At 27.4% G+C, this 13,623-nt stretch overlaps 1 long non-coding RNA gene across 1 annotated transcript in view; it reads left to right on the top strand.

The window, feature by feature from the left end:
- The first annotated feature begins 1,155 nt into the window (after window positions 1–1,155).
- The window catches only part of LOC136968292 (uncharacterized), a 47,525-nt gene continuing 35,057 nt past the window's right edge, over window positions 1,156–13,623 (top strand). Inside the window, exon 1 of the long non-coding RNA XR_010879636.1 lies at window positions 1,156–1,532. This is a non-coding gene — a long non-coding RNA (uncharacterized lncRNA). The remainder of the gene's footprint in view (window positions 1,533–13,623) is intronic.

Here is a 13,623-nt window from a genome sequence, read left to right on the forward strand (position 1 = left end):
TGTGGTAATTTCAATGAAAGTGTAATTAAGATCTTGAATTTAATTTAAAATATTCTTCAAAAAATTTGTAAGATTTTACAAGATATTTTAATTAAATAATAATAATAATAATAATAAAGACTAAGTAAGATTAAAAGAAAACAAAGTGGAAAGTTTTCTAAACTATCCTTTATTATTTCGTTTTAAAAGACTTTCGATCTCAATCCTCGATTCTCAATAATGCTTAAAACATTTTGAAACAGAAAGAAGTTATATTAAATTTAGAAACATTACTGAGATTTGTAGAATAAATGAAGTTTTGTTTTATGTTGGATATACATTTTTCTTCTATAGCGTCAAATACTTCTTTGCTTATCCAGTTGGTGAAGAAACAACATTCGTTTACGTGAGGCAGAAGCGTTGTATATACTACTCCATGGGAATTCGCAGCTGGTAATATTGATTGACGCGTGAATCAGTCCATTGTTAAAAGAGGGTGGATAAGCCCGAGGAGCCGAATGGTAAATTGTATTTCATAAAACAAATTGAGTTATGAAAAAATATTTGCTTTAAGATTTTTGCTTCATATAAAAAGCAAATATTTTGTATAAAGTTTCGACTTGTTACCAATTTAAATCATTATTTCAAGTCTTCTAAGTAAAACAGTGCAAAGTTGGCAAGAATAGAGAACTTAATGGCTCGTGTGGATGCATTTTTAATTTATAACAAAGAAATTTTTTTTAAAAAGATCGCGTACTAACAAAGAAGCAACAGAAAAAAAATCTTAATAATCATCGAAGTAAAGTTTAAATTAACGTTGAATTCTTTTTTTAAATATTTATATTACAAGTAAGATATGCGAGTGAGTCGGGATAAGTCGATACTGGAATATATATATATATATATATGTATATAAGGCAAAAAGTATAGCTGTATCTAATTAGACGAATTATATTTAAATCCTTAGGTAATCCTGAAAAGATACTAAATGATGATATTGAGAATGAAAACTTATTCCTTTTGGAAAGATATCTTTTGAAAATACCATAATCCTTGTGAAAGACGAAACAACCGAGTATACGGTAAACATTCAAAAAATTTAACTAAATCGCAATATTTTGCCGTATTACACCTATCAAAAATTCGGTAAACATATTGATAACGTGAGATTTACCGGTTTTTTCGTCTAGTGACCGGTTTATTGGTTATGTTGAGAATTGCCTTGGGTCGGTGGCTCACCGGTTTATTGGTAAATGGCGGACTATACCTCGCACTCCAATAATGGAACGTTCGACATCTGACTAAGCTTTTCCCCTTTTACTTCGCTCCCCAATCTCCAGGAACTCTGGTCCCCAGGGCGTTTTCCACTTCGTATGCTTGCCACCAGAGGACGTGATCGCATCCAGGACCAGTTAACTGAGGGGTCCGTCTACATATTAGGCCTAACAACATAGAGGAGGACAAGCCGGCGGTGGTACGACTAGGTGGCCGGCACACACGGAATTTTTGATAGTTTTGGTGGAATTTTTTACTAGGAATTTATCGGGTGGCTGGTGAGTGCTTCTTTTATTTTCTTCACTCGGTATTTCTGTCCGCTGGCTGATCTTTACTTGCCAATAAATTATCCGAAACACGTCTTACAAACAATATCGGTAAAGTTATCGCATTGATATTAGCTTATCGGACATTGGTTGTTGTTAGTATACAGGATATATCACTAACCTTTGTCACATTTATTCTTCTTTCCCATTTTCTCCACTTTGATTACATATATTTTATGCTTATCCTATTACATCCTTACTTTCTCTCGGTAAATTTCTTAATTATTCACTACTACTACTCGCTTTAATCAGTTAAAATTTTAATTTTTGGCTTTTCTAAGTTAAAAATTAAATTCGTATTTTGTTTTACTTTAAAATATTTTTAAATAATGCAACTTTATACACTTAGACTTAATTAACGTATAAAATTCTTTTATAATTAATAATAACTTAAACGTTTATTTAAAATATATTTATTTTGCTTAAGTTTAAACAATAAAATCTAAACTATAAAATGGCATGTCACTGTCAAGCTTGTCTTTTTTTTCCAGAGCAAAATCTTTGTTTAAAAGAATGTCAAATTTATTCTTTTAAATCAATATATACAAATTTTCTAGAATAATAACTAAAATAAAATCGAGATAAAAATATGCATATAAAAAGATTTTTTGAAAGAGAAAGAATATTTTAAGAGAATAAATTTTTATATATTATAGTAATTTTTCAACCGGAAAAATAGTTTTATCAAATGGAAATTTAATTATAATGAATATATAATTCGATACAACGAGTTACTATATATAGAATCGAATTATACATACGTATATAAATCATGTTTTAAAAATGTTTATAACGTCTTACGTGATGCAGAACATTATTGTGAAGCTTGCAATAGAGTTATTGTCTCGGAAACTAGTAGCAAATATCTAGTTTTTTTGTGGTCAGTCCGGAAATAAAGAGCAGAAGCAACTACTCTATCGATATACTGTGGTCAGTGCAGAGAGTAAAATAATCCGTGCGCAAAGTCACGACTACTGGATATCAGATAGGAAACATTTTATGTCAGTCACCACGTATTCCAACTGGACGAAAAACGATAAAAATCCCCGAAGTGCGCTTTACCTTCTGACACATCTGTCATGCTGAAACGTTGGATGTACAGGAATGATAGGCAGTCTCTTTGATGTTTTATACATTCAAAGATTGTTAAAATACCTTTTTTTCACTTCCAATCCAAACTTTTAGGATTTTACGACCATATACATCAATATATGTATATATACATACCGAATTCAGGCCAGAATAAATAATTAACTGTAATAAAATATACAATACGAACAAGCCACGAATAATATATTACAGAGTGGTAATCAAATATTCGTACCAACTAAACCTCATACAAGTTATGCAATTTAATATGTTAATGAAATTCCATTTAAATGTTAATAAATTTCTGTAATATATTGGGACGATTTCATACATGTATACAAATATTGCTGTTAATATTAACATAGTTAAATACTTATAGTAATAACCGAGCAGTCTGTTTATATAGTAAATGATTAATGTTGTTACTTACTATAAATAAAACATCGATATAGATGACATACATATTATAATAAGTAAGATATACAATATTCACAAGTGCATAATGTAAAAAATATCGACATTCCTAAGCGTGACACGATATCAATTAATTAATTATGTTTTAGAATTGCGTATTATCTTCAATTACTTAATAAAAGCTTAAGCATTTTTTTCTTTATTTTATTAGAAATATTTTGAAAAAATATTTATACAATTTACCGAATAACCTAGGAAAACTATATTTATATACTGTAGTTTAACTAAAAGATACGATAATATATAATAAGGTTATGTTTTCGTGACGGTATTCAACTCTTGAAACGAAAAACAATTTTTAAAATGGAGCTAAAAACGATACTTAAAGATGGTCACAAATCTTTATCTTTTGACCAATTTATTTGTATAATGCTATCGTGAAAGCCATTGTTATTTCAATCTCTTATGTTTCTGTTTGTGTTTAACATTATAGTAACTTTCTTTCCAAGAGAAACCAAATCTAAACATTTCTTTTGCTTTATAAACAGCTAAATTCTTTCTCCTTATCTTTCCAATCTTTCAACTTTTAAAGACATTATCAACATTCATGTATTATGCACCTCGTTCACATATTTTTTTACGAATTTTAAATGCACCAATTCTTTTAAACTTCCTTTAAAATTCCTATCTTATAAGAATTTTTTTTTCCTATAGAAAAACAATAGCGTTGTAGATAACCGCAAAATGAAACTTTTTCGTGTATTTTATATATAAAACTAAAAGAAAAAAATAAATATTTATTTATTATTCTTTGGAGATTTTTACATAAAATAATAATAATAATAATAATAATGTATTAAATTTTAGTTTATTCTTTATCGATACGTATAAAGTTTTATAATAAAATTTCCCAGTAATTTTTAACAATACAATTTTTATAGCAAAAGTAAACATTATAAAGCGAGAACGATGTGCAGCTGACTTCTAGTTATAAATTTTTAATTTAATGTAAGCAATTATGTGTTATCGTATTTATTACTTTACATAAATTGATTTTTATAATGTAAATATTAAATAAGTTTACAGTAAAAGTTCGAGTTACGAAAATAAAGTTAATTATCTCCGATTACTGCCGACGTTTTAATTATAATAAGATGTATAAATTAATGATATTTGTTGGATTTAATCCCGCTTTAAAGAAAATGGCTTGTTATATAAATGCTGAATGAATCAATAATAGTAAATTAATAGGATACAAGCGAAAAGACCATAGCGTGCTTAAGTGTACTCTAATGGAAAATCCCATAGGACCGTGACCAAGTGTTCAATTCAATTTTTACCATTAACCAACTCTATTATGTTCAACAGCGTAGATAATCTCATGGATGAGATCGTCATACATTAACCTTTTTTTTTTCCTTGTTACATTATGAAATTTTTATGTTAAATCATCGTCAAAAACTTCTTAATATATTCTATATTTATAAAATATAAATACTGTAAATTGTAGGTAATAATTTCAAAAAGTTTTCAGATACTGTATACTGATTTGTGGGTTTAGAAAGCGAAAGGAAAAAGGTTAAAGAAGGAAAAAAAAAATGTGTTGAAACGGGAAGTGACGGTGCCTCTACTAGGCATCAGTAGTGATCGATCATCTACACTACTCTATTAGACATGTCAGTATAGCGGGCATATTGGTTGAGAGATCAAAATTGATATACAGTAAATTGGGAATCGTCAAAGAAAAGTGAAAAGTTCAACAAATCGTTTCTTCTCTTTGAAGTCGATCTTCGATTATTATTTTTTCTTGTAGTAAAAATATTCCATATTTTGGCATTAGTTCTTATATTATATTTATATAATCTCGTATTCTGCAGTTTTAAAATCAGAACGGGTTCTATTTAAGTCGTGTTTTTTTGTGCGTGCGTGGACGATACACTTCTATTCATTTTCGACAGCTGGAAACGGTTGGAGATGCGCTCGATACGGTGAAAAATCTGGCCAAAATATGAAGAAGAATAATGTTATTGTCAGTATTCGATACCGGTGTGGGCCATATGCTATGTCAACTTTTGTTTATCCACAGTTTTATAAGGTCTCTTCTGTAAGACAGTGGAAAAAAGTCGTTGGCCTCTATGCGTTTTTGCCAAATCCTGCATCAGAAAATAGATGAAAGTGATGCTTCTACCGGTTCGATGAACAGTTTCTATTAACGAATAATTTTATATTTTTTTGTAAAAGAAAAAAGAAGTTGATTTATGAGTGCCTAAATAATAAGTTAACTGTAGATTAAAGCATAAATTGCTTTTTAGAATATTATATAAGCCAGATAAACGTGATAAAGAAAAATTACGGAGATATTACGCAACCTTATCATCAGAAAGTCGTTGAATCGATAAGGTTGTATCGGAAATTTTGTTTATTGTAGTAAATCAGAAAACTTTGGTTGGTGCAATTTAAAAAAAGGGAATTATTATTATTTTTTCGTTCTTTTAAGAATTTACTTAAATATATTTAGAATTTTATTGGATTAGTTGTAGCAGATGCTGCGGTAAAATTCAGCTTATTAATTCGGGTAAGAGGAAAGAATATCAACAGTAACCGTGATGGGAGCCGGTTGACGTTGTTAGAGTGACATAAAACAACAAACGCAAAGTACAAAGCTGGTGTCTAGAAGCGACAGGGATGGTTAATGCTCCCCTCTATGTTCTATCGGATGAAAGAATTGAATATTGGTAATCAATATAGCTGTGGTATCAGCCAACCCGGATCCTACCATTACTAAGATAAGGGGGTGCGAAGCACTGCTGATGAGATTTATGCTTGGGTTAATAATCTTTCTGCTACAAGGTTAACTTCTTCACTCCAAATTTTACATTATATAAACTTTTTAAAAAGACATTACAATGGAAACGTTCTTTATTTTGCATTGTATATTTTCCTAATTTTTAATGATACACCTTTTAAAGAATTACAATATAATCTTTCCTTTCTAAAAAAGTATCAATTAAATTTATTTTTAATATACGGTATTTACTTATTTTCTCCATACATAAATGCGATAATCAATATAATGGAACGTAAATTTAATTGTGACGTAATTAAATAACACGATGCTATGATAATTAACATATGTAACTTAATGTTACAATATTAAATCATTTAAAAACGTGAATAAGTGGGAAATATTTTTCCTACTGAAATATGAAATGATATGACAATAAACAAGAAAGCAGTTTTATTTTATGCAATCAAAATCAAGATAAATAGTTTAATTTTCCAAGAGAATTGGTCTATAGATCATGATTTGTTGGTAACAATAATTTGATAAACTTAGAAATGTTAGGGACAGTTAAAATACGAGAGAAGAAAAACAATTTACCTTAAAGTCCGTCTCTAATACTTAAAGAAAATCCCATTCGCTTTGTTGGAAAGCTGAAACTGAAAATAATTTTTAGCTATTATTTATTTTAATAAAACTACCTCATAATAATATGTTTAAAGAAAGTAAGATATACTCAGATGTGGCCTGTCAAAAACGTTTAAATTCCTCCTCATTATTTCTTGAATTTTTGTTTAACTTGTAACTCTATACGACATCAGGTAAGAAAATTCCTTTATTTAATTGTCTACGTGAACACAAATGTGTATTATATTCATCGCATTTCACTAAAGATGTTTATGACTGGTGCTTGTAAAATAATGTAAATAATAATGATAAATAATGTAATAACTATAAATAACCGATTTAAATCATCATTATATTCACATTATCCTGATTATCTTCCAAAGATTCATAAGTTTATTATTAAGCGATTTATTCTAGTGCATTGTCGATAATTTCTGTATGCTGAGATAATTAAATTAGATAATAAATAATTAATTGTCTCGATTATATTACGTTATCATTTAATAGTTTTATAAATGTCAGCGTTATAAAAATTCTACATACGTTATATATAATAAAATACTGTATATATTTTATTTTTATATGGAAAGTAGCTTTGATTTTAAAAGTTTATATATTTAAATAAATATAATAAACAAGTTTGTAAAGAGTGAAGGTTATTATTCTTTATCTTGCAGAATTCTATTAAATTTATCTACATTTATAGACTTATATTTATGTTTTATAACCCCATTTAAAGTTAAAAATCGTATTTTAGTTAAATTTAAAATAATACAACGACGAAATTAAATATCTGTAAGCTTATTTTTGTGTAGTTTAATTCCTATTATATTCTTTACTATTGATTTTTATTGTTGTATATGATACTGCACGCTCACAGTTTATGCTAAGCAGTGAATGTGCAGCGTAACAAACAAAATGTAAATAACCATAAATAATAACGTATGGTTACGGTTTACATACAGAAATACACTATTTTTTGGTATATATTTATATATAAAGTGTAAATTATAATTATAATTTGCAGTCATATAGAAGTGTGAGAACAAAATCTGAATCGTGGGATAGTTATATTAACAATACACCAGTATATTTATGGTTAACTTTGTCTTATAACCTGTAATTTATCTATCTACGAGTAACCAGATATGAGGATGTATGAAACAAGATATGAGCGAGTTCATATAATCAGATAGGAGCATGTAACTACGAGTAATCAATCTAGCTTCATCTGACTAGCTTTAAAAGTCTTCAGAACCAATTAAGAATATTTATACTTTGCTTATTGATTTATATGTAGTTAATTACTCCGTTTATATTACAGAATGATATGTACGAAAATAATTTTTCATGTGAACTAATTTAGATAACCAACTTTATGTATGTTTTAAGTATTGCAGGCCCGTAAAAGATGTTTTAGACTGATGTAAAGCTTGAAAATTCTGTTAATTTACATGCTTTACATCTCTTAGTTTAAATGGAAGTTTTAATTGTAACTCGAAAATGTTCTCCGGTTACAGAACTTAATTAATGTATATTAAATCTATTACGTTATTCAATAATCTAGAAAATGCCAAATTACCGACTTCAGGTTATTTTAAGCAAACTGTCTAGAATTTTAATTATTACGGCAACTTCGCTCTTTTCATTCGTCTGAATATACGTCTGATTGTCATTTATATAAGCTTACAAAATATTTATTACATCAGACAACTTATAACCACGATCGATTATACTCATTTTTATACTCGAACCATATTATTTTCTATTCGCATTTAAAATATAATTAAGAATTGAGCTACATAAATCATGTCTGAAACAATTAAAAATAATATAAATCATCGATACTTTTACAATTAATTTAGCCTAATTCATCATTAATTAAATTAAAAATAGTTAATTAAAGGAAGTTGAGTATTTCGAACAGATTCTCTGTCTGAAAAACATTCAAATTTTTCCCAATTATACAGAAACTGATAGTGTAAGTGTATATATATATATATATATAAGAGAGAGAGTGGCGATTCGTTCTACATCAAAAATTTCCTTCAGATATTTAGATTTTTTCTTATATTTCTATAACTTTCGCGAAACTATTAAAGTGAGTTTCAGGACTTCTACCGAGTTATGAATGCCATTCAATAGTTTCACGTTGGAAGATAATGACCGAAACTCGAAGAACATTAAAGAAATTTATCCGGATAACAGTATTAGAAAGAAATAATTCCGAAGATAAAAGTGATGATAAGATTTGGAAGAAAGAGATCAAAGTATAAAAGTTTCGAGCCGACTATTTTCTTCGTATTATGTATCAGATGACTTTACATAAGATTATTTAGCAATTTAAGCATGAAGAGAATAAAGTATTTAGAGCTGAATGAACATTAATTAAGTCAAATATTTTCCTCGGAATATCATTTCTTAGGCGACTGATTAAAGAATGCTAATAAGAAAGTTATCCGGAAAATCACTCGGAAGTTATCTATAGCGCTTTATAGAACGAACGACGTGATAACTGTTTAAACTTCTAGTTAAATATTAGCTATAAATGTAAATTAAGTGTCGACAACACTCCTAAACGATCTTGTATAAATTTTTTTTTTCCTATATAAAATTATACAAATAATGTTAATTGAATACAGAATTAGTTAGATTTTGAAATTAGTCGTACGTATAAATCGATTTTACCTAGAAATATAATGAATATAATTATTAAAATTTATGTAGGATACTAAAAATATTTTCTATGAAATAAATTTATTATCGTTGTTTCTAAAAATTCAATTTTTCTGAAACTCGAATCTTTAGAAGTCCTTTTATCGTTGAAGTTGTACATCATATCATGTTCTATTCTGTGATAAAGTAGATTTTTCTGATAATATTTTGATATTGCAATTTTGTAAAGAATTTATCAAGTCTACCAACAAAATAAGTTATGATAAATTATATAAATTTCAGTGTATAACATATAATTTGTGTTTTAAAACGTAATAGACTCTTTAATCATTTTTCTAATAATCAGCATCATATTTATTCACTATTTGAAGGTTAACGAGTATTATATTCATCTTCATAAACGATAATGAACGACAAATTATTTAAAATAGTTAAGTGTCATTCTTAGCATTTTTGAAAATGAACATCTACAACTTTTCTCTCGAGAACAATTAATGAACTTATCCTAATTTTTATAATGGCCAGCGGCATTATGTCTATTAGATTAAGGACAATTAATGATCATCGGGCATATCCTTTAAATGAATATCATAAATTATTCATCCTTCGAAATCTTATTGAATTTGTGATTTAAAACACAACATCAGAAAGCTAATATCCTAACTGATATTGATATCCATCACATTGTTGCCTCTTTAATAATTTAATGGTCATTAAAAGTAATTAATAAATTGTGGGACGGGGCATTAATATGTATTTTTAATTATAGTATATAGTTCACATAAGTTAATGGACGTGTTTATCGTCAGCAAATTAAACATAAAATTGTAAAACTTTAAGGACTTTCAGTGTAGAGTCAAGCTTTTCCGATCAAAATTTTGGAAAAAAAGAAATGGGGAAAAATGAAGATAATGTAAAAATAACGTGACTTTTGTACGAGGAACTCGTCACGAATGGGTATTGTTTCTTTAACCGCTTTTATTGCAAACATACTTTTGGCGTGTTTATGCGATCGCTTGTCTGTCTGTCTGTAAATTCCAAGAATCTATCTTCATTCCGGCTCCTAGTTTTTTTGTGTGTGTAATTATAATGCAAATATGCAAGTAATTCGGGAGATTTATAATATATTATCTTATTTCATTTAAGTTAAATGAGACTTTTTCATTTGTTTTTTGATGCATAAACTTTAATATATGTGCTTTTTAGTGAGAAAATATTCTATAGTTTTAAAGAAATAACACTTTGCCAAATCCGATAAATGGGTTTCGCTATTCTTATATCAGATTTATAACATGGTTTAATGCATTTCCCAGTTTAAACTTCTCTCTCTACGTTAGAATCAAAGAATAATAGACTATTCCAAATGTATTGATGATAATATTTTCTTTCTTTTCAAATGGCTTTCTCAATTCTAAATGGTGCTGGTAACTTTACTCTGAGTGATTTTCGATAGTTTTAAATTAAGAATTCAAGCAAATAATAATAGAAAATATGCATTTGGCGAAAAAACTATATTCATAAAATTTCCTATTTTCTCTAGAATATTTTCTGGAAAAACGAGACCAACTGAATAACAGTAAATTTTTCAAAAATTCTTCTTTACTTGATTGAATATTTTACTAAGTAAACATTAAAGAGATTACCCTGACAATTTACATTTAAAATGCATAAATAAATACGAAAACTATAAAATATTTGGTTTATTATATTATATTATTATATTAAATATAATAAACCAGAAGATTGTTATTTTTATAACTTTACACAAAAATTATCAAAGTTATTTTAATTATAAACAAGTGCATATAGGAAGAAGGTCAATGAATGCAGCAAAGCTGACGTTAACAATAATCCATTCTCTGAAATAAATGATTACTCAACTGGTCATAATTTACTCCTCCCATTCGACCTATGTCATATTAGTGTGTTGCTATAGAGCTCAATAGTAAAAGTAGAGTGATTTGCTTGGACAGGCGAAGCCTTTCTTATTAACCATTAGATCTAACGGAAATGTTTCCTATTTCTCACTGTTGCATGAACAAGGGATTAACACTAACAACAAGGTTATGTTTTTCACCAAACAGGTGAGTTAATGGCCAGATAACATGTTAAAGATTCTCTTTAACTTCCTATAATCGAACTAGTGCGAATCGTTCAGTCCCTTTCTTTAATTGTAGATAAATGTTTTACTTAAAGACTTAATACTAGGAAATGCCATTTTTTAAAAATATTTTGGTAAACATGTTTCTGTTGTTTGGTAAAGAAATTAGTTATGTATTAGAGGATTATATGAGTTTATTTCCTGAGATTTATATAAGTTCTTGAACGGGAAAGAAATACACAGTAAAGCTTACTTTATAAAATTATTACAGAGGAAAAACTAGAGCTATGAATAGAGAATAATGTTAGCTAAATGACTTTGTTGGATATAACTGTCAAAAAATAGACTATAATCTTCGATAAAATATTAATTGGAACGGTATAATCGATGATGGAACACAACTTGACAGGAATGATGTTACTTTTTATGTTATGCTGTCTATCAAAGATCTATTTCAGAAACATTACCAATATAGACATTGGCTTTCGAGTGAACCACAATCAAAAATCACAAGAAGAAATAAATAAACGGAGTGGTCACGCTGCTGAAAAATGAGCTTTTTCCTGCTTTTTTTTGGACCTGCAGAATTTATTTTTTCTGCATGTTCTGAAAAACGTATCTCTTGAGTTTAAATCGAATTTTTGTCTTCAGATATATCCGAGGCACGCTTAAATAGCAAAACTATGATTATATAACCCATTCCCTGTTTAATTATAATATTAAAGCTTAGCAGAATGCATCCGAGAAAATATTGGCTTAAAATTCATCGCATCGATATGATAAGTTTAAATCGGAAAGTTTATCATTTTATATATTAATTTCTATTATAATAAAACAAACCATGATTTAATTTCTTTATTAATTCTTATTAAACGTATGTAAACAAATTTATATTATTTGTTTGACATACATTCTATTTTTATCAACGTTACATCACACAGCCTACAATTAAAGGAAAATATGGCATTCCATATATAAATAATTATATAATTTTATTACTGAAAGAACACCTTATAAAATGACTCATCTTATTATATACCAAATTGAATCATCAAAGCTCCTTTTATTTATAAATTTTCCTTAAGAATCTTGTCAAAATTTTAATAACATAAAAATAACTAATATAAGTAAAATTGTCACGTTTCAAACATTATTTATATACTGGCAAGTATATCATATTAACTGGAAACGATATTGAAAATCTCGTTTAATTAACTAACGATCACTTTTAAACAAGTTTATTACTCGAAACTAACCGTCAAAAATCTGTCAATAATAATATTAATTAGTTCGATTTATGCACGTCTGACAACTTATTAAAAGTACGTAAAACTTTCGTTAATGTCTCATGAAGAAAGTAATCTCACCCATACAGAATTTAATACTCTTGTAATACTAGACTAACCACAACATGATGACAGCATGATCTCTTTTATCCTTACTTAATGTTATAAACCTCTTATGACTTCTCTCGATTATGTTACAGATATTATGCCAACATATATCTAATGGCATTTAATAACTTCGATCAAAGATTATTTATCGATCACTGGGGAAGAATTAACGTTTCCAATTTTTTTATTTAAGTTAAATTAGCCTTATATACATAAGTAGTTAAATACATTTTATATATATATATATAAGGATGGAAAGAATCCTAAACCGAAATGATTTGTCATTCGACCAACACGGGGTCGTTTAGGGTTTAAAACGACAACAGAACGTCCGGGAAACGATGTTAGAAATTGCTATTAATGGCACTTTAGAGACGTCCTATTGATATTGGATTTTATGGTAGTTGAAAGCATAAATTCAACTGCTAAACAAGCTAGTAATGTTTGTTAACTAATTTTCCAATTAAGTAAAAGCATTCACATTTTATAGTTTATCTTTAATGTATTCTTTTTTTATTTAGGTGATTTATTGGTTGTAAAATGTATAATTTACTTTAATTTCAAGTTTTACAAATGATATACATTTAAAACTCATTGGTTTTAATATATAATTACAGTTATTATATATCAAATATTGTTTCTATGATAATTTAAATAATTATAAAATAATTTTTAGGTCAAAATTTTTTAATTAAAAACCATTTTTATTATTTATTAAATATGAAAAATTTTTCCACACTTTTAAACATTAAATTTTTTTTAAAGGTTACATCACATTTTATGGTAATATTACATTAAAAAATCAATAAAATTACAATTTTAAATTCGAACTAATACAATTCGTTTAATTCAAATTACTGTTTATTTGCTTAAAATTAGAGCTTATATACGTTACTCGCATTTGAAATTATTCATTCGCGTAAATCTAATAACTGTAACACGGTTAAACGTATTCCACGT

This window comes from Centruroides vittatus, unplaced genomic scaffold (assembly GCF_030686945.1).
Source record: "Centruroides vittatus isolate TY-2023 unplaced genomic scaffold, ASM3068694v2 contig_1427, whole genome shotgun sequence".
Classification (NCBI taxonomy): Eukaryota; Metazoa; Arthropoda; class Arachnida; order Scorpiones; family Buthidae; genus Centruroides; species Centruroides vittatus.